General features: G+C 37.3%; 1 pseudogene; it reads left to right on the forward strand.

Moving 5' to 3' along the window:
- The window catches only part of LOC102467886 (isoleucine--tRNA ligase, cytoplasmic-like), a 67219-nt pseudogene that overhangs the window by 3405 nt on the left and 40222 nt on the right, over positions 1–23592 (forward strand).

Raw genomic sequence — 23592 nt, forward strand, 5'->3', positions numbered from 1 at the left:
ACCCTAATGTCTCCCAGAGTTTCCCCAGTGTTTTCTAGAAGCAGTTTAATAGTTTGGGGTCTTAGATTTAGATCCTTGATCCACCTTGACTTGATTTTTGTCAAAGGTGACAGGTAGGAGTTCAGATTCATCTTTCTACAGGTGGAAATCCAGTTTTTCCAGCACCATTTGCTGAAGAGGTTTTCCTTTTCCCACTGGATTGACTGGTACCCCTTGTCAAAAATCAGTTGACTGAATGATTGGGAATTTATTCCTGTGGACTCAATTCTGTTCCATTGGTCCACATGTCTGTTCTTGTGCCAATACCATGCTGTTTTGATTACCACAGCTTTGTAGTATATTTTTGGGTCAGGGGGTGAGATGCCGCCCACTCCACTCTTCTTTTGTAGAATTGCTTTAGCAATGCGGGGTCTTTTATTATTCCAGACGAATTTTATGATTGCCTTTTCTAAATCTGTGAAGAATGTGTCTGGTACTTTGATTGGCATTGCATTAAATAGGTAGATTAATTTGGGTAGAATTGCCTTTTTGGTTATATTAATTCTTCCAATCCAGGAACATGGGATGTCCTTCCACTTTTTTGTGTCATTTTCTCTGCTTTGAAGAAGAGAGTGAAAGGAGAACAAGTTTGTGTGTGACTGGTGGAAGGTCGAGGCTACACCAGAAGGAGGGTGTCTACTATCATGCTTTATTTAGCCTTAGTGACAGACATAATGAAAAATATGTACAGAGAGGACTGATCTTCAGGCAAATTTTGTGTAGTGCCTTTTAAACAAAGAGCAGAGCAAGACCACATTTTCAAAATGTCACAGATTCCCTAACCACCCTCCTTCTGGCAAGAAGTTTGCTATTTTCCCTCATTCACAAGCTGACTGCTTGTTTGGGGCTGGTTCTTTGCCCCAGAATCTTAGCTAAAGAGGCCATGGGAACTGACCTTTTAAAGTCCTTGAGATAAGGATTAGATGGAAATATAATTTCTATCCTTTACATAGGAGACACTAATTCAATAAAGATTTAAAAATGTGCATCTGTCTCATACACTAACCTGGGTTAGGCACCAGCAGCTCTATAGTAACAAAGGGTTGCTGAATTTAACGGATTTTCCCAGACATTTTAGGAATAGAATTTCTCTTTTGGCTGTCGAGAATCAAGTCTCAGGAAAACAACACAGAATAGCTCTAAGAGGATTTGGGAGCTTCAGAGAAGTAAATCTGATCTCCCACTCTCTGTGTTTAGAGGAAGCCTTGTCTTTGTCCATAGTCCTGCCCTGATCGGTGCGAAAAAAGCGAGACCATTAAGTCACTTTCCACTGACAGAGGGTGCTGATGACTGTACTTTTTAAAAAAAATTTATTCATTTATTTTACATTCATTCACTTAACATCATCACAGCATACAAATACAATTTCCCATCCAGAATACACCAGATAGTGGCTTAATCATACATGTTATTGTCAACAAATAATTTTCTGTTTCTTGTTTCATATGTAGATACATATGAAAAATATATATGAAAAAAATATATATATATTTTCCTCTCCTATTTCTCACCCTCCTCCCACATTGTCTCTGCTGTCTGTAGTTGCTTTCCATTTCTTATATTCCCCCCATATTTTATTTATTTATTTATTTATTTATTGATATCTTAGTTAATCTAACTACTTTCAATAGCAAGTTCAGCTGATATATGCAAATCTGTGAACACATGTTTGACTTTAGGCATGAAACTCTGTGATTAGAATGAATATACACGAACGTAGCCCCTGGCTGAGGCTATATAGCTTACTGTTGTCATTAAATAGGTATTTTACAATATATTTTTTTAATTTTAAGAAAGGCAGTTTTAGCTTTAATAAATCAAAATAAAAAAAAAATATTAAGGGAACCAGCAGTTAGCATAATGGCTATGTCGCTGGACTTCCACATAGTCGACCACGGTTCGCATCCCGGACCCGGTGGCTTAAAACTCACACCGGACCCGTGTGCATGCATGCCCAAGATCCCGAGAGGAGAATGGAGGAGGAGGGATTGCGGTGTGACCATCCCCTCTGGGGGGTGATTTCTCTCTTTCTGTCTCTATGTCTCTCTCTGTCTGTCTGGCGAGCGCACGCGCCCTATAGCGAAAACCTCTCAAAAAAAAAAAAAAAAAAGTTACAAGAACTTTGTTTAAGACTTAAAGCCAGGAAGCAGGTTGGGATTCTCTTCAAATAGTAGGTACACTGACCTGCCGACAGCTTAAGAAAAGACAAAAATCCTTAATTTGGAAAACAAATAATAGAAGAAGATCAGTAATGACTGTTTAGTCACCAGTTCAGTCTCATGCACTTTATCTTCTGTTGTGGTCCAATCTTTCTGTTTAAATTCTGGAAGAGAACATTCAACTTTGGACATGTCCCTACCATTAAACTGGCCATTTTCTTAGTTGTTTTTGAATTCTTACTACTGTGTGTCTGACTTTAGTTTACCTGATATAGCACTCCCTTCAGAATTTCTTGGAGAAGTGGTCTGGTGTTGATAAAGTCTTTTAGGTTTTGTTTATCTAAGGATGTTTTTGTCTTATCTTCCCATATGAAGGATACTCTTGCCGGGTATAGTATTCTTGGTTGAAATTGTTTTTCACTCAACATTTTGAATATATTTTCTCATTCTTTCCTTGCTCACATTGTTTCCAATGAGAGGTCTGGTATTAGCCTGATGGGATATCCTTTGTAGATTACTTGATGTTTTGCTCTTGTCAATCTTAGTATCTTATCTTTGTCTGTGGTTTTGGTCAGTCTGGCTATAATATGTCTTGGAGAAGATCTTCTTGGGTTGGTTCTCTTTGTAGTCATTTGTATTTCTTGGGTCTGGGTCTTTGAATGCCTCTCCAGGTTTGTATAGTTTACTTCTAGGATTTCATGGAATAGATTATCAGTGCCCTTATTTGTCTCTTCACCTTCTAGGATACCAATTATCTGGATGTTTGGACATTTAATGGTGTCTAGTATTTCTTGTATATTATTCTCAGTTTTGGGGCTATTTTCTGTCTTTGTGGTGGATTTTTCTAATCTAGTGATTCTGTCTTCCACATCTGAGATTTGATTTTTTGTATGATCTAGTCTGCTTTTAATACTTTAAAGGGAGGTTTTGAGTTCCTGTATTATAGCCCTCATCTCTAACAGTTTCATTTGATTCTTCTTTTATGGTGTGTATTTCCTCTTTCAGATCATACAAGAACTTCTTCACCTCCTGGAACTCATCAGCTCTTTTCTCCTGCTTCCTCTGGAGTTCATCATTCTCTTCTCTTGCATTTCTGTTACCTTTGTCACTATGAATATTCTAAATTATTTATAAGACATTTCAGAGAGTTCCATTGTACTGTCTGTGGATGAAGAGGAGTTATTCTTTTCCCTTGGGGCAGGGATATTTTCTTGGTTTCTATATTTCTTATGCCTCTGCAGTGATTTCTAGTCATCTTATGGGTTATACATTTCTTCCTAATTTCTAGAAGTTCAATCTGAGTGTTCAGAAGCACTCAAGAGGAGGTGATCTGCAATCTCTTTGTCATTATGTTTTCTCCCTTTGTGCGGCAGATTCAGTGGGAATTGAGGAATATATTGACCTTAGTAGTATTTGAATGTTTGATTATAGTTCTGTTAGACTTGTCTAGACAGTGCATGTAGGCTGAGCAGCAAAGTGATGAGGTAAAAGAAAAAGAATAAGAAAACAGAGAGAGAGGGGGAGAGAGAGAGAGGAGAAAAAAATATTTATTTATTTTCAAAAGCAAAAAAATGAGAACCGCATGGTGTGCAAGTGAACCATGTGAAAGCACTAGTTCTCAGCTGCAATGAAGGAGTCAGTCTTCTGAAGGCCTACCCTTTTGCCTCTCCTAAATGGGTGGGAGAAAAGGGGATTATCAGCAAGATAAAGGAGGATCTGTAAAATACTTTACCTTAAAAAAATTAAAAAAAGAAAAGACAAAAAGAGACAGAGAAACAGAAAGAGACAGAGACAGAAAGAGTCAGAGGAAAGGATCCGAGTGGTTGCAGATTTACAGAGTTCTGACACTCCCTCATCATTATGGGCATAAATCATGTTCAAGGCAGTGCTATTGGAGAAGCTGTTTTATCCCCCTTCACACTGTCTCCTGACTTCTCCATGGTCCATTGAAAATATTGCTAATAGTAAAGAATCAAGAACATGAGACTTGTTCAAGTACTCTTTGAGCCTGATAAACTCACCTTGTTCTTGGGCACTCTTTTAAACTCTGGGAGAATGGAAGACTAGGAAAGCAATTAAAGGTCAAGACTAAAGTGTTCCATGGATTATAGGAAACAAGCTTCTGATACCCTTGTTTGCCTGATTGCATAAGCAGAACATTACCTTCAGCCTGCTACTTCCATGAAAAATTATGTATTGACAGTATCAAACAAACCTTAGAAGGCTATAATATGAGGTCATATATAAATTTATAAAATAAAAATCAGAGAAGATATAACTTTCTTTGATTTTGATCACCTCTATCTCTTTTAACTCCTCAAGTTAGTATGGAATCAATAGGGGACAAAGTTGTTTGTTGTATAGGGATCATGAGAGAGTAAAAAAGCAATGACTAAGGCGTATGCAATCATTTTGTGAAGTCATTCATGCCTTTTCCAAAGATCCAGTATATTCAATATATTATGTATCTGATTATGTTTGTATTCATGACTTTTGCAAAAATTGACTCAACCCCAGAAGCTTTTCCAAAGATCCAGTACATACCTCTTTTATTTGGAAGAACTATCTAAGGTCACCAGTGTATCTCTTTAATCCTTACCTCTTCCTTTTGTGAGATCAAGTGATTAACTGAAATACGCAAAGTACTGAAGATCACACCAGTGGAAGTGTCTGAGGAGCCACCACTATACCCACTTCACTGCAAAAACCTCTGGGTGGGGTTTCAGAAACATGATCATTCTGACTTTGTGGTTTTACCTACAACAGGACTCATATTCTTGCTCAAAAAAATACATTTACAGGCATCTTTCTTCTGTCCCATCGCATTGTTTTCTCAAATCATAGCAAATGAAATAGAAATTATTAGTCTATAGACAATAAAATTCTATTATTTTGGGGCCAGAGCAGGTGGTATGATTAAGGGTGCTGGATCACACATGGCCAACCACGGTTCAAGTCCTGGACCTAGAGGTTTGCTTCCTCACTTTCCCCCTGTCTTTCTCTCTCTCTCACTCCGTCCCTTACTAGTCAAATTTAATAAATAAATTAAAAAAGTTAAATAAAATAATTCTTTAAAAATATTGTAGTGTTCTGTAAGTAGTTTATTAAATATATGCAGCATTTCTACAATAACCACGAATAGCCTACAAACTCTCTTTGCCTATTTGGAGAATGATGAGCATGCATTCACCTTTTATAGCTTTGGTGCTTTTGTCACACCCTCCCTTGAAATTATTCTTAACAACAGTTTCAATCATTTGAACTAGTATATCCTGAGAGCTAAGATAAAAGGAAATGAGATTATTCAGCTTGAGGAAAGGAAAGACCAGGAGAATCTTTTTAATTTAGGTCATATGAGGAAAATGATTATACAGAATTAATGGCAATAAGTAGTCTTTTATCCTCACTGAGTGAAGGACAAGAAGAAAGATTCTTTAGCTGCTACATAGAGGGTTCAAATGGTCATAAGATTTGCCACAACAGTTATTGATATTAAGATTCCATTTCTCTACAGCATCGCTGCCACCTCCTAGTCTAAATCACCTCTCTCTCCTGGATTATATTCACCTGCTAACTGGCCTCTAAGTTTCTGCTCTTTCAACCATTTATTCCCTAAACAGCAGCTGGAGTTGTCCTTTGAAAAGGTAAATAAGATCATTCCATGTCTTCCTTAAAACCCTTGAAGCGTCCGATTGTTTCCAGTGTTTGGACAAAAACCTTGAGTTATAAATGTTCTGCAAAGTCTGACTGCACCAACATTCCTTCCTCACCTTCTTCTTCACCCTTCTTCTTGGCACTCTAACCATGTTGCTATTCTTTTTTATAAATATTTATTTAGTTTATTATTATTATTTCTTAATTTGCTACAGGGCACATACATTCAACAGAAAAAGAGAGAAAGCAAGCTGCCAGGTCTGGGACTTGAACCACAGTCAGCCATGTGAATCCAATTCCTTTACCAATGTGCAATCTGCTGGTCCCATATTGCTATTGTTTATGAGTATGTCTTATGCCTTCCTTTTTAAAGTTCTTTGCATATGCCATTTCTGCTTCAGAGAGTCCTTTTCCATCTAATTCTCAGCTAATTTACTGCTACTCATCCTTTATATTCCAGATAGATTGGAAATCCTCTTCTATGCTCTCATGATATTCTGCTTTTATCTTGCCTGACATTTATTATTCTGTAATTACTTGTTCACACAGGAGCTCCCCAAGGGTATATTTGTCTTATTTATTTTTGTATTGTCTTAGAATCTGGTTAGTACTCTGTCAAATGGTAAGATTTTATTAATTACTTACTGAATTAGTAGGTGATTACAGTACATGCTCATTAAATGTTTCTGAAATAAGTAAATGGATTATAGTGTGATATCAACAGAGAATCACAAAACTCTCAGGTCAGTTGGATATCCTCTAAATATATAAACCTGAAGTTGTTCCAATGTGATTCATACAGTCATTGATTTTTAGCCCAAATTCTGTATATGGTGTTAGAATTGCACCTGTTAATACACATGATTTATAATCAGCAGCTAAACTTGGATTATTTTCAAATTCATTAGTCAAAATTTGTGATAACCCCAAATTTTCACTATTTGTAAGATAAGTGTTTTTAAAGGTGTGCAATTAATTGAGCCTTTTAAGATACTGTTGGTGAAAATACAGATTGTTACCACATTTTTGGAAAATAGGTTCAGAATATCAATACTCTTAAAGTAGTACCTGACCATCATATTTTTTAAAAATAATTATTTATTTAACATTTATTTATTTATCTTAAGTTGACCAGAGAGGGACAGAGAGACAGAGGGAGAGAGAAAGAGAAAGCAAGCCACTGGGTCCGGGTCTTGAACTGCAGTCAGCCATGTGGGAGTCCAGCGCCCCTAACTACCATGCCACTTGCTGGCCTCTGACCATCACATTTTAAGGATGCTCTCCTAGATAAATATTATAACCAGAAATGTAGATAAGGGCAGATTTACAAACTAGTATGTTCAATGCAATCATTTTTACATTGAGTAAAAGCTCAAAATCACTGAAATGTCAAATAATCGTCTTCTGTTTGAGTAAATGGTTGCACATCTACACTGAGTGTCAATAAAATGATGTGCTTAAATAATTTTTAAAGATAGGAAAAGTTTATGATACACATATTAAGTGAAAAATAATGCAGCATTACACATCAGAAAGAAAACTTTCATAGAAAATATTTGCAAGGAAATACATCAACATGCTTAAGTCTGTGGGTGGTTTTGACGTCTCCCCCTTTTTTTATTTTTGAGAGTTTTTTTGCTATAAGGTGTGTGCACTTGCTGGAGTGGCAAAGAGACACAGAGATAGAAAGTGAAAAACTACCCCTGGGAGAGATGATCGTGCCACAAACCCTTCTTCTCTTCTTCCCTAGGGGTCTTGGGCACACACACACATGTGTCTGGCATGAGTTTTAAGTCACCCGGTAAAGGACTCAAATCATAATCTACTATATGAGAGTCCAGCAATGTAACCATTACGCTATCTGCTGGCCCCACCTTCTCCCACTTTAATTTTCCAACATTTCACTTGCCAATGCCTGTACCAGCCATGGCGTAACAAACACAAAACAAAACAAATAAAATTAATAAATACTTAAAATGTGTGCTCTTTTGAACAAGAACACAACAACGAATTGATCATTTTGGTAAGTAAATAAGGGAAGAAGTAGGACATTGAACTTCCTGCCATTAAAACTTGGAGCACATTTATTTATCGAGAAGCTCCTATTGGAGAATGTTTACTTCCCCTCCACTCTGTGGACTGTCTATACTGATGTCTCTCTGTGATGTTAGATAATTAAATTGGGTGGAGTCTTTATCTGATCCTCCCAGCAATGCAAACCTGTTATTGGCTCATTTACTAGGGAGGCGTTCATGTGTAGGGTATGTCCATTATTGACATTATATAGTCAATAGTGCTTTAGTTCCAGGTAACACATTCTTCCTGGTAGATGGTAAAGGCATTGCAGCAAGCCTTCTAGTATTCCTCAAAGTCAGCAATGATTCCTTTACAACATTTCCCACCCTCAAGATGAGCACTTTGATGTCTGTTGTCTCTTCACAGCAGCATATAGAAGGTGCTATTAATTCATTACAGCTGAATTTAAAAAAGAGTTAGTGTGACTCTTCCATGTTTTCAAGATAGGAAGAGGCAGAGTAAGATTCTAAATCAGGTCTTTCAGTTGCAAATCCTGCTCAGATATAAGGTGAGAAGCATCTAGGTTGCCCACATTTAACACTATGGCTGTCATTAAGGATTAAGTCTGCTCTGCTGTGCTCACAGTCTGCTGTGCTCTTCTCCCTAAAGAATAGCATATTGAGGCTAACAAAAATTCACCGTGTACCTGGCTCTGTCAGAAATCCATGATATGTGTCAATTCACCTTATTCACCCATGATAAGTGCTCAAAACTTGGGTATTAAACTACGCTTTAATCATTTAGTATTATCCTTCATTTAAAAATGAGAAAACTTAGGCACAGAATGAAGTAACTTTGTTAATGATATACCACAAATATGTGGAGAATTTCAAATTCATAAGCAAACAGAACAGTTGGAAGGCCCGTACCTGTAAAATTTGGCAGTTTCTACACTGGGCTATGGGTCAGTATTGTCTAGAGGTCTTGTTGCTACTATAGATTTGAGGATCTGCCACAAAGGTTTTGATTTAATGGGTCTAGAATGGAAGAGATCATCTCTGTGTTAAATGCCTTCCAGGGGTTGGGAAGAAGTCAGCCTGTAGGACTGATATTTGACACTATATGTTAAAAGTGCTGGCTTAGGACTCGGCCACAGGTATCAGCCCAGCTACTTACTGTGTGCTGGAGACAATTGCATAAACTTTTGAACTTTATACTTTCCATCTGTAAAATGGTGATCCTAACAGAAATTCTCAAAAGGAAAGTATGATGATTCAATAATTTTTTTAAAAAAAATTCTTACTATGATGCACTGCAAGTATTACTCATCCAACAAATGAGGTGTAATAGAAGCTAATTATTTTTATTTATTAAAACTATGTTAATATTAATTAATAATAAAATTAGTAATTTATGTTAATATTAGTAATAAAAGTATCATGATTTATTATATTAACTTACTGTCATTATTGTTATTTTTACCACTGTGACAGCCAGCTATGGTCTGCAAGTTGGCTCCCAGGCAGGATTCCTATAGTAGTGACCAGACCAAACTTAGCCCTCAAAAAGTGTCCCTGAAAACTTAGGCTACAGAAGAAATAACAGGCTACCCTCTTGTTTACTTACAACCCATGCAGCAGGTAGTCAGCAAAGCCTCAGCATTATCAATATGGATTTTGAAATCACCCACAGCTAATAGCCCAAATTAATAGCCTCAGGGTGACTCCAGAGCAATTGAGAAAGAAAATCCATAACTTCACTAAAGACGCCAGCGGCTGTTCTGGGAGAGAGGTCTATATTAATTAACAGCTGTGAACACTGTAAAATTTGGTGCACTCAGGAAAGAGAGAAAGAGAGGCAGTAAAAATTAGCCCAACACAAGAATCTCATGGGCACTGCAGGATAGCAAGCACAGGGGAGCTGTCTGTGGAGAGGCTGGGTTGGAGGCTGCTCTCTCTCACGCAGATACTGGCTTGCTCCTAGCCATTCCGCATCCCATTGCTCATAGCAGCCTCTAGAGTAAGCCTGTCCTCTGGCCTCAGCTATAAATTTTAGAAGCACTGAGGTTTGGGATGTGCATAAAACTCTGTGGTCCTTTGGTTCTGTAGCAAAATCACTCAACTTTAGTGGCCTCCTCTTGGATACTTCCCAAGGCCGGAGCCTCATGGTGAAGATGATTACACCAATAAAGAGGACTGAGGATGTTACAACAATGGTCATTATCTTTCAGCAGCTTTTCCCAGGTGCTTTACACATAGGAGGACTGGGGCCTAAGAATACTTCTGATCTCTGAGGGAGGAAAAAACATATGCCTAGGAAAGTCTGGGCTCCCAGAGCACACAGTCATCAAGGCAGTAATATCCAGAGTACGGTTTGACACTAGGTCCCTTGGTTGTGAGATGACTTCTGCCATTTCCTTAATTAATTTAGGTAAGTCACACAGCCTTCTTATCTATGGAATGAGACTACCAGTCCCTACCTGGCAAAGATAATATGGTGATTGCTTAAATTAATGCATATTACATATATGTTATTTGCATTTTAATTATATATATTTTTTCAGTACACTCCCTCTAGGTATTCTCATCCGGTGGTGCAGCTTTAAATACCAATGATACGCTAAAGACTACAGATTTTTATCTTTAGCCAGGACCTTCCTTCTGAACCCCAGACTATATATAAACATGTCGACTCACTATCTTCTTTCAAGTATCTATTAATAATTGGTAACTTAAACGTGACCTGTCCAATGAAGCTTTCCATTCCCATACCTGCTCATTCCATAGCCTTCCCCATCACTGTTGATGGCTCATGCCAAGAATGTCAGAGTCATCTTTTTTCTCATGTTTCTTAAAACTGGTCTGTCAGCAAATCCTATTGGTGCCACTTTAAAAACATATCCACAGGACCAGCAGTTAGCGTAATGGCTATGTCACTGGACTCCCATGTAGTTGACCACGGTTCAAGTCCCGGATCCAGTGGCTTAAACTCACATCGGGTGCGTGTGCGTGCGTGCCCAAGATCCAGATAGGAGAATGGAGGTGAAGGGATTGTGGCATGGCCATCTCCTCTAAGGGGTGATTTCTTGCTTCCTATCTCTCTGTCTCTCTCTGTCTGTCTTTCTGGCAAGTGCATGCGCCCAATAAAAAAAAAAATCTCTCCAAAAAAAAAGAAAAAAAATAAATAAAAATAAAAACATATCCACAGTGGCTGTACTAAATGACATCCCACCAACTGTGCAGGAGGGTTCTCTTTTCACCGGTACCTGCCTTTCCTCCTTTTTTTGATCATAGTCATTTCTAATAGGGATTAAGTGGTATCTTATTGTGTTTTTGATTTGCATTTCCATTATGATAAAAGACATTGTACATTTCTTTATATGCCTTTTGATCATTCTTGTATCTTCTTTGGAAAGTGTCTGTTCAGCTTGCTTGCCCATTTTTAATTATTTATTTACTGATTTATTTATTGTAGATAAGCTGCTTGAGTTACCCATATATTGTGGATACCATATTATGGATACCAGTCCTTGAGTTCCCTATATATTATGGATACCATATCATAGATAACAGTACTTTATCTGAAGCACACTTTGCAAATAGTCTCTCCTATTCTAAGGATTATCTCTTCATCATGATTATTGGCTCCTTTGTTGTGAAGAAGCTTTTTAAGCTGATATAGTCCCACTTGTCTATATTTGGGATTATTCCCTTGCTTTGGGGTCTTATTTGAAAAACCTTTGCCTATTACAGTGTCATCAAGATTTTTCCCTGTATTTTCTACCAATAGTGTTATTGTTTGAGGCTTTATGCTTTGACCTTTGATCCATTTTGAATTGATTTTTGTAAATGGTGAGAGACAGGGATCTAGTTTCATTATTTGATGGGTGAATATCCAGTTCTTCCTGCACCATTTGCTGAAGAGAACATTTTTTTCTCCAATGTAGTGTCTTGTGTCCTTTGTCAAAGGTCACTTGGCTGTATGATTTGGGGTTTATTTCTGGATTCCTAGTCAGTTCTATTGGTCCAAATGCTTGCTTTAATGCCAGTATTAGACTGTTTTGGTTATCACAGCTTTGTAATATATTTTGAAGTCAGGGAATGAGATACCTTCTACTTTATTCTGCTTGGACAGTATTGCCTTTGCAATATGGGACCAATATAGAGATTCCTTAAGAACTTATACATAGAACTACCATATGAACTAGTAATACCACTCTTGGATATTTACTCAGACAATAGGAAAATATTCAGTCAGAAAAACACTTGCACATCCCTGTTTATTGCAGCATTATTCGCAATCACTAAGACATGGAATCAGCCTAAATGCCCAAGAATGGATGACTGGATTGAAAAAAAAATGTAGCACATACACACTATGGAATACTAATCAGCCATAAATCATAATGAGATCCTGTCATTTGATACAAAGTAGATGAATATAGAAGATTTTATGCTATGCAAATCAAGCCAGACTATGAAAGACAGACATTGTATATCCCCATTCAATATATACTGAATATCTTCACTCTATGGCAGAAACTGAAAGATTGAAATATCTAAAAACAGAGACAATGGGTCCAGCAGAAGACATAGTGTTTAAGTCACTGGACTCCCACATGGCTAACCACGGTTCAAGTCCCAGGTGGCTTGAAATTCATGCCTCATGTGTGTGCGTGAATGCCCAAATCCCTGAGAGGAGAATGATGGAGAAGGGGATTGCAGCTTGACATACATCCCTGGGGGTGATTTCTCACTTTCTGTCTCTCTGTCTCTCTCTGCCTCTTTAGTGAATGGACATGCCCTATAGAAAAACCTCTCAAAAAACAAAACAAAAAAAACATCAGAGCAGCAAGTATGGAGAGTCAGATGCAGGGAGTGGGAGGGAGTAAGAGGGAAGGGCTGGGGCTCAGGAAAAGAATTTAACAAACTCAAAAGTGGAAAGTTATCTATTGAGGATGATGTATGTAGTAATATCTTTGAGTTGTCTGACATGGAACGCATATATGATTTGAAGAACCATATTTCATGTTATAAAGACATATAATCATTAAATGGAAATAAAAATTTTCTTTTCTCTTTAACTAGGACCAAGTTCATGAAAGTGATAAATAGTGTAGTGGCATATAATATAAAGCTTAAGAAAATAGGCTCTGAATCTAGGCTGACGTATTGAAGTCCTGCTATACAATTAATTCCTAATAGGGTATTTATGTTATATAGGAAGGCTATTAATATGCATGTACATGAGTGTGTGTTTTATTTGTAAATAATTCTCAAGTTTCATATTTGTTAAAGTAGTTTTGGAGCTGATATTCTTATGTTTCCAGATGGTTTAAATACCACCTTCATATATATATATATATGTGTGTGTGTGTGTATATATATATATATATATATATATATATATATATATATATACACATGAAAAATCCATAATTGACTTCTTTTCACCACCTCCAACACCACTGCCTTGAACCAAACCATTTTTCACACGAATCATCACCATCTTTTCTTAACCAGATACCCTGCTTCTGCCTTCACATTCTTGAGCTTGGCTTAGTCTTTTTTCAACACAGGATCCAGAATGATCGTGCAAAATGGAAGTCGAATCACTTGGCTCTTCTCTCAAAACCTTCTAATGGTTTTCTCATTAAAAGTACAGGGCAAAGTCCTTACTCTGACCTATAAAGCCGTCTGTGATTTCTTGTCGCCTATGTCTGACCCTGGCCTCATTACTCCTCTGTCCCATCTGTTCACTCTATTCTAGTCACAGAGGCTTCCTTTCTGGTCCTTGGGAGTTGCTGTATCAGGGCCTTTGCACTTTCTGTAACCGTCCCTAGAACATTTTTCTTCAGGTAAAGCTGTAGCTCACCCCTTTTTCTACTTTCAGTGGCTTACATTCCTATGTATCAGAGAAACAGGGCTTCTCTGACCCCTATTAAAATAGCACCTTGCCTTGCTCCTTTGCATTCCTCTGCCACTCACCTGCTTGCTCCTCTTCATAGCATTTATCTCCACTATCTATATTATATATTTAATTATTATTCACCTCCAAACTAGACTGTAAGATCCATGTGCATTAACTCACTTGTTTTATTTCCACTGTAAGCCCTAACACCTGGAACAAGGTCTGGTATCTAGTGAGAAGGAAATAAATAAAATATTTTTAGGTCCATGGATATGTGAATTAATGATTACTATTAGAACATGTGGATCGGCTCATAGAATTTTGCTGTGAGACATCATTTAGACTTTACATCCATTTAATGCTCTCTTTTGAAATCCTGATCAATAGATAGACAGATAGTTACAAAGCCTAATTAAAGTTCACAAGCAAACCTTATGGGGATGGCAGGGGTATGGTGGTTAAGGCATTAGATTCCCACACGATCAACCACAGATCGAATCCCAGACCTGAAAACTTGCTTTCTTTCTCTCTCTCTCTGGTCAAATTAAAAATTAATAATAATAAAATAAAATAAGATTTAAATAAGTAATTCAAAAAACTCCCCAAACCTTAACATATCTGTATACGTGTATGCATGTGTATACATATATGTGATATACACATGTATATATTTTATACATATGTATATTATGCACACACACAACTAAATGCTTCTATCCCTATCTTGCTTTCTTTTTTTGGAGAGGTTTTTGCTACAGGGCGCATGCACGTGCCAGAAAGAGAGAGACAGAGAGACAGAAAGCAAGAAATCACCCCTCACGGGGGATGGCTGTGCCGCAATCTCTTCTCCATTCTCCTCTTGGGATCTTGGGCACGCACGCACACGTGCACAGCATGAGTTTAAGCCAACGGGTTCGCGACTTGAACCACAGTCAACTACATGGGAGTCCAGCAACATAGTCATTAAGCTAACTACTGGTCCCCCTATCTCACTTTCTCTTTCTTTGATATATCAACTTAGATGTCTCAAAAGCACTTTAAATAAATATTTTCAAAACTATGTCCTTTCTAAAAACATAATTACACATGGTGGCTAAGAACTTGGGCTATGAGAACTTGGGTTTAAATAAGTTGCCCAATGTCATCCACAGAATAGTGTCCATGTCTGTGCAATGAAGTAACAACAACATACAGGGCAGGCTATATAATTTACAACACCTATTGCTAAACAAAAGACAATACTCTTTGTTCAAAAAGCAGAGTTTAAAAGTGCCATTCAAGTGCCATTTATGACATAAAGCATTCTCAATATTTTTTTGTTTTGTTTTTTTCTGTTCATTGTCTTGTACTCTCAGATATGAAAATACTGAAGCAGACTCCCACAGGTGCTCAGGGCTCCCACTCCGCAACAGACAGTGACAGTAAGTCCTCCAGCAGCCAGACCAATTCCTTCTGCATACCAGCACTCTGTGACTACGCTGGTAGTATGCTCACCCATGAACCTGCCCTGGGTATGCCCCACAGAGCAAAGGCAAAGGGTAAGTGAGTTAATGTACACAAAGTTCATGGCTTGTCAGATAATACGCTCTCAACACAAGCTGGCTGCTGAGGTTATCTTGAAACAGCCCTAAACCTGCTCTTCTACAAGTGTTTGCTTTTCTGAAGAAGAAATTTTTTTTAAATGCTGATCCAGGGATGCTGGAGGGTAGTGCAGCTTAAAACACAGTGCTCTACAAAAAAAAAAAAAAAAAAAACACACACACACACACACAAAAAACACGGTGCTCTACAAGGCTGATCCACAGGGGAAGGTTCAGGTTTCAGATTTGAGTCTTCTGAGAAAGACAGGAACATGAGTGGCTAGGACTCAGGGCTGGCTGAGGCAGAGGGTGGATCGCAGCATCAATACCCTGTTGGGAGTGCTCTCTCTCTTTCTTCCTCTTTTTTTTTTTCCTCTCTCACTGATGAAAGAAACAAATAAACATTCTTAAAAATTTTTTCTTTAATGCAAATCCAAATGTTTTATTCCTCTGCTTCAAATGTTTGAATTATTTCTCTTTGTTCTGGAAATAAGGTTAAATCCTTCTTGTGTCCTGTGAATCACTGTCACCACCTTCTTCAGTTCCACTTGACTCCCTCTCCGGGTACTCTGCTTACTCATGTCCGCTGCACACCTTGCATTCTCTTTGCTCTGAACATAGGACTTCTGCCCATCACAGGTCCCTGCTTGATTAAGGGAAGGGGGTAGTTCCAGGCATAGGGAATAGTCTATGTGAAGCTTTTAGGTTTGAAAATGTCACTTCTTCACAGTGGTTCACTCTGACCTTTCTGAGTAGCTAAGACAAACCCTTTCCTGGGAGGTGCTCATATTCTGTTTTCTGTACAGAATTTGTAACAATTCCAAGTAAGCTACTTTAAGTTATTTAATGCGTCTCTTTGTAGTTTAACTACAAACATCATGAAGGCAAGTTCCATATTTCTTTTTCTCAGTGCCATGTTTGTGTGCCTAGCTGGCAACCTGGTGTATAGTAGAATTCCAGTAATTTTTTATGGAACTAATTACATCCTGTGCCTAATTTGCATTTGGATAGATTTGTACCTCATGAGTTGAAGTTAAGCGTTTGGTAAAGAATATCCTTTAGTATAGGCAAATCTTGGTTCGGTTTTAGGAGATTAATCTTATGCTTCTTTCTATTCTTGTCTGTTCCCCTGTAATTATTGAATCTTGCCGTTTCTGTGTTGAAAACCTTTGTCAGCCATCATTTCCCAGGATCTTTTTACCATTTTTTGCCCTGTATTATCACTTTTTGCAGAAGATATAGAGGTATTTTCCTCCCAGGTCTTTGCTCCTCAGTTTCTCCCCACTGTCATTTGTCTAGTCACTGCTACTTCTTATTTATTCAGTTTATTGTGTCTACATCACCATTTCCTGTCTTTTTCCTATAAACTGTCTCATATTATCTAAAGGTATAAGGGGCTCAATGATGCAGCTTGCAGAAAAATCTCTGCAGAAGAAAATGGTGTTTTAAATAAAGAAAGGCGCTGGTTCTTTCAAATCACTTTGTCACACAAGCAATGCTGTGCTTCCCTGTGAGTTCCAGCTGTTTGTACTACAGTTTGACAATCACGAAATGAGTATCTAAAACAGGGCCCAATGAGCATAGCCACCGAGTTTCCAGAGTACTTTGAGATGGTCCCTAATTTATTTGTCATTGTCTACAGCCTAATAAGATTATGCTTCTGTTTCACCTTACACTTTATCACTGTCTATAATAAAGGGATGTATTAATTTAATTCATAAATACAGATATGATGGTTTTATCCTGTGGCTATGAATGGTGCTTTAAAGAATCAAAGTGATAAACCAGTGTAGTAATTTCCCATAATTACAGCAGTGAAATATGACTTTAAATTAGTCATGGCAGTAATACATGGATCAGAAACTTCCAGTGAAGTCTGCTAAATGGAAGAGAACAAAAGGAGAGCGGAAACACGATATGAGGGCATGTAAGGTTTCTGGCCACTAATCAAGACAGTTGGGGCAAATAATGCAAGCTGGAGAACTGGGGGAAAATGTGCCTTGGGAGGAGATGCCCTTGTTTCCTCTGGAAAGCCCGCCAAGTTTAGGAGACTCGCCACCGTTTAATTAAAGTCTGCAGCTGGTGTGAAAGCAAAGGAGGAAAAGAAATTAGGACAGCACAAAAACTAATGAAAGTCTAGAATCTCATTTTAAACTTTTTTCTCTATTATGAAAGAAATATGACTTGTCAGATATGCCCCTATTCACCATGACAAAGCCCGCAGGGAAAGAATGTTCTGGACAAGGAAGAGAAAAGACCTGTAGTCAGGTCTCTTTCCACTTGACTGCCACCGCCTTTTTTCAGTGAAAACTTGTGTTTGTTTTTCTTTTGTAAACCAAATGGCAAAAGAGAGCTGCACACATTGAACAGCATCAAGTTTAACTTGATGAAAGTCCTTTGAAACTTTGAGACAATGTGCTCTAAGGGAAAGACCCCACCTTTGCAATCAGAGTCAAGTACATATTCAAGCTAGACCACCTGTATTAGTCAGGGTCTCTAGAGAAACACACTAATAAGATATATTCTACTGTGGGGAGTATATCCTACTGTGGAGCTGCCCAGTCCACAATACAGAGAGTAATCTTGCTGGCTGGAAATTCAGGTAATATTGCTGTTATAGGCTCTGAATTCCACAGAGCATGCCAGTCACACTGGATTCTTAAGCAGTTTTTATGTTGCAGACATGAGGGTCAATTCCTTTTTTCCCAGGAAACCTCAGTTTTTCTTTATTTTACCTGCATTTGGAATGAGTGAGAGAGGGTCACTGTTGACATGGTCTTGCCATGCTGTGGTCCCTCCTCTCTCTTCCCTCCCAGCCAGCCGAGACCACATGAGCACAGATGTGCCCAGTGTGCATAAGTCAACCCAGGGTCCAAACTCAGGCTTCCCAAATGGCTCCAGCATTACCCAGTACCATTCTACTGCCTGTCCACCACAGCTGGGCCTCCGTCTTTGTTCTTAAGGCCTTCAGCTGATTAGATGAGGCCTATATACATTATGATGGATAATCTGTTTCACAATGTTTACTAATTTAAATATTAATCACAACTGGCCACTGAAGCTTAGCCAAGTTGACACGTAAAATGAATCATTACATTACCCGTTATCAAGAATAAAATAGTTAATATTTCTATAACCCTTTGTATTTGTCAGACACAAAAAACTCTTTAATTCTTACAACAACCTCATAAGTTGAAGATTATTATTCTCATTTTATGGATGAGGAAACTAAGTTATGGGAAGTTAAATAAATTCCCAAATTCACAGGTAATAAGATGCAGATATGGGATTCAAACACAGGTAGCCTAATTCCAGGGTTTTGGTTCCCACAATTGATTAATTTAGTCCATTAATATCTCTGGGCTTTTATTCCTTTATGAGACAACATAGAGAGCAAAAAATAATGTTGAGGTGGTGTTTGAGAGGAGAATTAGATGAGAAAATGAATATAAAGATCCTGGCACACTATCTAATAGGCAATAGGTACTAAATAAAATTTAACCCTTGTCTACCTTCAAATACCTTGCAATGCAGATGAATAGCTTTGGAGGTCAGTATTTAAAGGTAATTCATGCAATAGGATTCCACGTTTAGAGATGTATAACATGCACTCCAAAGAAAGAAATACCTACACTTTTCTCTGACTTTCATTCCTCTTGCTTTTTCACTTTCCTGGAAACTGATGAGAAGAGCCTCTGTAATTTAAGCCTAATGACAATTAAAGTGCTAAGTCATTACCTACTTTTATTGAATTGTCTTGTTTTATGGACTAATTGAGGGAATGACACATTGCTACAGGAATTTGTGTGTCTTCTGTTTAAAAGTCTCTTTACTCTAGAATGCCTAACTACAGCTTTGCCCTCTTCATAATTTTGTTAAAATGACTATTTTGTTATTATATTTAGTAATTATTATCAATTATTATTAATTTACCTTGATAGTCTCTAAGATTGATTTGGGTTAGAACTTGTCATTTTATACTATTCCTCACACTAAATGTGGCAAATAGTAAGGTTTTCTATTTATTTAATGAGTCAGTGATTAAATTTAGAAATTAAATGAATTTTTTTCTTAAATGACAAGTGTGAAACTGAGGCACAGAATGATTTAGTGATTTGCCCTAGGTATGCACAATTTATAACAAGTGTGGAATAATGTATCCAAAACCACAAAATTCCTTTTTATTTTTTTTTAATTCCAGGAAGTAGTGTTGAGTGTCAGTAGAAGCAAGTGCCATCTTAAGATGCTATTAGTACCCTTGCTCAACTGGAGTTTGGGAAACTAAACATTGGGTCATCATGAAAGTCATGAAGCATGTTTACATAGAAAAACAGAAAAATACTTCATGACTTTCCCAATGACCTAATAAAATAGTGGTGTTGAATGATACAAATCATTATGCCTGAATTCCATACATGGAGTCTTGTCAATTTCTGAGAGTTTTCAACCCCGAAAGCCTTCATTTGGAGAGGTTTTGATCAGGCAGAGGAACAGCTTTGAAAGTCAGTAACTAAAGGGTCAATGATTCATGCAAAGTGATTCTACACTTAGGCACATATAACAGCCACTCCAAAAAGAAAAGAAAAGAAAAGAAAAAAAAAAAAAACAAAACTCCACACCTTTTTTAAACTTTCATTCCTCTTGTTTTCTCACTTTCCTGGAAACTGATGAGAAGTACACCTGTAATTTAAGCCTAATGACAAAGTGCAAAGTATTACCCACTTTTATTGAATTGTCTTCTGTTTTATGGACCAATTGAAGGAATGATGCATTGCTACAGGAATTTGTGTGTTTACCCTGCCAGCCCGGCCTCCTCCTGCCTAGGATGTGCTGTTTTGGCTGTAGGAGACCTATCTTAGAGAGACAATACGTGACACTAGCTCTGGCTTGGCGACTTACAGAGTGACCTTGAAAAATGATCAAACCTCTCTCTGTTTTGCTTTCCCTGACTCTTTCATAGATAAGTGAGATTTCAATGAGGTGATTTATGTAAGCATCATTCCAATAAGGCAATTAAACATATAAATAAAAAATTAGTGTCTTTTATGCTTTAAATCTAATTATAGAGAGTTGTATAGTAATTCATAGTCTTCTAGAAATTACCTTTTGGTTATTGTGACTTCTCTCTGAATGCAAAAATTCCACCTGCCTCTCAATCTCACTTCTGGGACCCTATGGTTATACCTTCATTCCTATTTCCACTGTCCTATGGGACCAGCGGCCTATTCATGAGTTATTATTGATCAAGACAGAGTCAGTGCATGACTGACTAAGAATGTAATTGTTGAACAATATGTAAGTGTATGTTTTGTTTCAAAATCTAGTTGTTTTCTAAAAGGTCTTTCTGTTTTCATGCTTTCCTAGATTAATGTTAATAATTATTAATAATTGATATTAGTTACTAATGAGAATACTTTTAAACTACTGTTTCCACAGCCCAGAGAAAATTCCAAACCTTATGGTTCTACACAATTTGGACCTATCAAGGAATTATTACCTTATATTTCCAGTTTTTATAAAGAAGTTCACCCAAAACATTTGTTAGTTTTAGAAAATAACTTGCTCTTAGAAAGTCACTTGTCCTTTTTTTCCTAGATATTCTTGCTTGTATTAGTTCTGTTGAGTGCCATGCTTTGCCATTGGCATATAGTAGGTATTTAATTAAAAGCTACTGATGGCATACATTTTTATGATCTGATCTAGAATCTCTTTTAGAAAACAAAGCTAAGAAAGTCATTTACTTTAAAATACATAAAATGCACCCAGGCAATATAATTCTGTTTTATTGTAGTATAATTTACATGTGATAAAACTCACCCTTTCTCAAGAATGTGATTTCATGTGTTTTGACAATTTCATGTATTTCGACAAATGCAAACTATGACATGTAATAGTCATCACAATAGAGGTATAGAACATTTGCATTTTTCCCCATTAACATTCCTTGAAATGACTGGTTTTTTCTAAGCAGTATTCCATTATATGGACATCGTACAATTTGTTTATCAATCCACCAGTTGACAGACATTTGAGTTTTTTCTACTTGTTATTATGTATTGAGCTGCTGTGAATATTCATGTACAGGTTCTTTGTGCAGAAATAGGTTTTCATTAGTTTTGAGTAAATACAGTCTTTCATTGCTTAATAATGGGTTCATATTGGGACCAGCAGTTGGTGTAATGGCTATGTCTCTGGACTCCCATGTAGTCAACTGTGGTTTGAGTCCTGGACCCGGTGGCTTAGACTCATGCCAGGTACGTGTGCATGCATGCCCAAGATCTTTTTTTTTTTGAGAGGTTTTTGCTACAAAGATTGACAATAGAACTTGCTGGCAAGACTTTGAAGTGACTGAAACCCTCATATATTGCAAAGATTTTTATTACAATGGTTGTCCCATCTTGCATTCACATTATAATTTTTTATAAAAGTAAACATACATCTACCATATAACTCATCAGTTACCCTCCTAGTCAGTTATGCATTGACAGATGTTTTGGTTAATAATAATTCATGTATAGGACATGGGTCCTATAAAGAGCACATAAACTATACCATGTAGTCTGTATTAGGCTATACCATCTATGTTTTTGTAAAAACGCTTTATGGTATTCACATGATAAAGAAATAGCCTAACGATGCATTTCTCAGATTATAACCTCATATTTTTTTTTTTTTTGGAGAGGTTTTTGCTATAGGGCACATGCACTCGCCAGAAAGATAGAGAGAGACAGAGAGACAGAAAGCGAGAAATCACCCCCCCCCCCAGGGGAGATGGCCATGCTGCAATCCCTTCTCCTCTGTTCTTCTCTCGGGATCTTTGGCACGCACGCACATGCACCCAGCATGAGTTTAAGCCACCAGGTCCAGGACTTGAACCGCGGTCGGCTACGTGGGAGTTCAGTGACATAGCCATCATGCTAACTGCTGGTCCCCATGCCCAAGATCTTGAGAGGAGAATGGAGAAGAAGGGATTGTGGTGTGACCATCCTCCCTGGGGAGTGATTTATTGCTTTCTGTCTCTCTGTCTCTCTCTGTCTTTCTGGCAAGTGCACGTGCCCTATAGTAAAAACTTCTCCAAAAAAAAAAAGGGGGGGGTTATATTCTAAGAAATGCGTGGTTAGGCTATTTCTTCATCGTGTGGATATCATAGTGTTTATACAAAAACCTAGATGGTATAACCTAATACAGACTACATGGTATAGTTTATGTGCTCTTTACAGGACCAGTGTCCTATACATGAATTATTATTAACCAAAACATCTGTCAATGCATAACTGACTAGGAGGGTAATTGCTGAGTCATATGGTAAATGTATGTTTACTTTTATAAAAAAAATTATACATATGAATGCAAAGTGGGACTACCATTGTAGGAAAAATCTTCGCAATATATGAGGGTTTCAGTCACTTCAAAGTCTTGCCAGCAAGACCTATTGTCAATCTTTGTAACTGTAGCTATCCTAGTAAGCATAATGTTGAATTTCATTTGAACTTTAATTTTAGTTTTCTTACTTTTCTTTTCTTTTTTCTTTCTTTTTTTTTTCTTAAGGTGTGTGCACTCACTGGAGAGAGACAAAGACAGAGAAAGGCAAAGTGAGAAGTCATCACCCTGAAGGAATGACATTGCTATAATTCCTTCTCCTCCATTGTCCTCTTGGAATTTTGGTCATTCACACACATTCCCCTGGTGTGAGTTTCAAACTGCTGAGTCGGGTACTCAAACCATGGTTGGTCATATGAGAATCCAGTGCCTTAACCATCATGCTACCTACTGGCCCTAGTTTTCATTTTCTTGATGATTAAGATGTTTAGCTTTCATATTGTGCTTCTAGAATTAGCTTTATTATTCTGTCTTAAAAGGAATTATTTTTTTAATTTTATAAAATATATCTACTATATGCCAATGGCAAAGCATAGCACTCAATAGAACTAATATAAGCTAGAATATCTAGGAAAAAATGACAAGTTACTTTCTAATTTTGGGAAATAAAGTGGAAATTTTTGGTTTTATAAATTGAATTTGATTCTTTAGAAAAATACCGTTTTTATTAGTATGTGATTTCTCTGTGTTTCTATTCATATTGTCTACCTTTTTGACCAGATCCTTTAATCATATATATCATGATTTTAATCATGGCAATTCATTTTTTTGAATTTTTTGCTATATGGAGTGTGTGCTCACCAGAGACAGAGACAGAGAGACAGAAAGTGAGAAATCACTCCCTGGAGGGATGG

This window comes from Tupaia chinensis, unplaced genomic scaffold (assembly GCF_000334495.1).
Source record: "Tupaia chinensis unplaced genomic scaffold, TupChi_1.0 Scaffold144255_1, whole genome shotgun sequence".
Classification (NCBI taxonomy): Eukaryota; Metazoa; Chordata; class Mammalia; order Scandentia; family Tupaiidae; genus Tupaia; species Tupaia belangeri.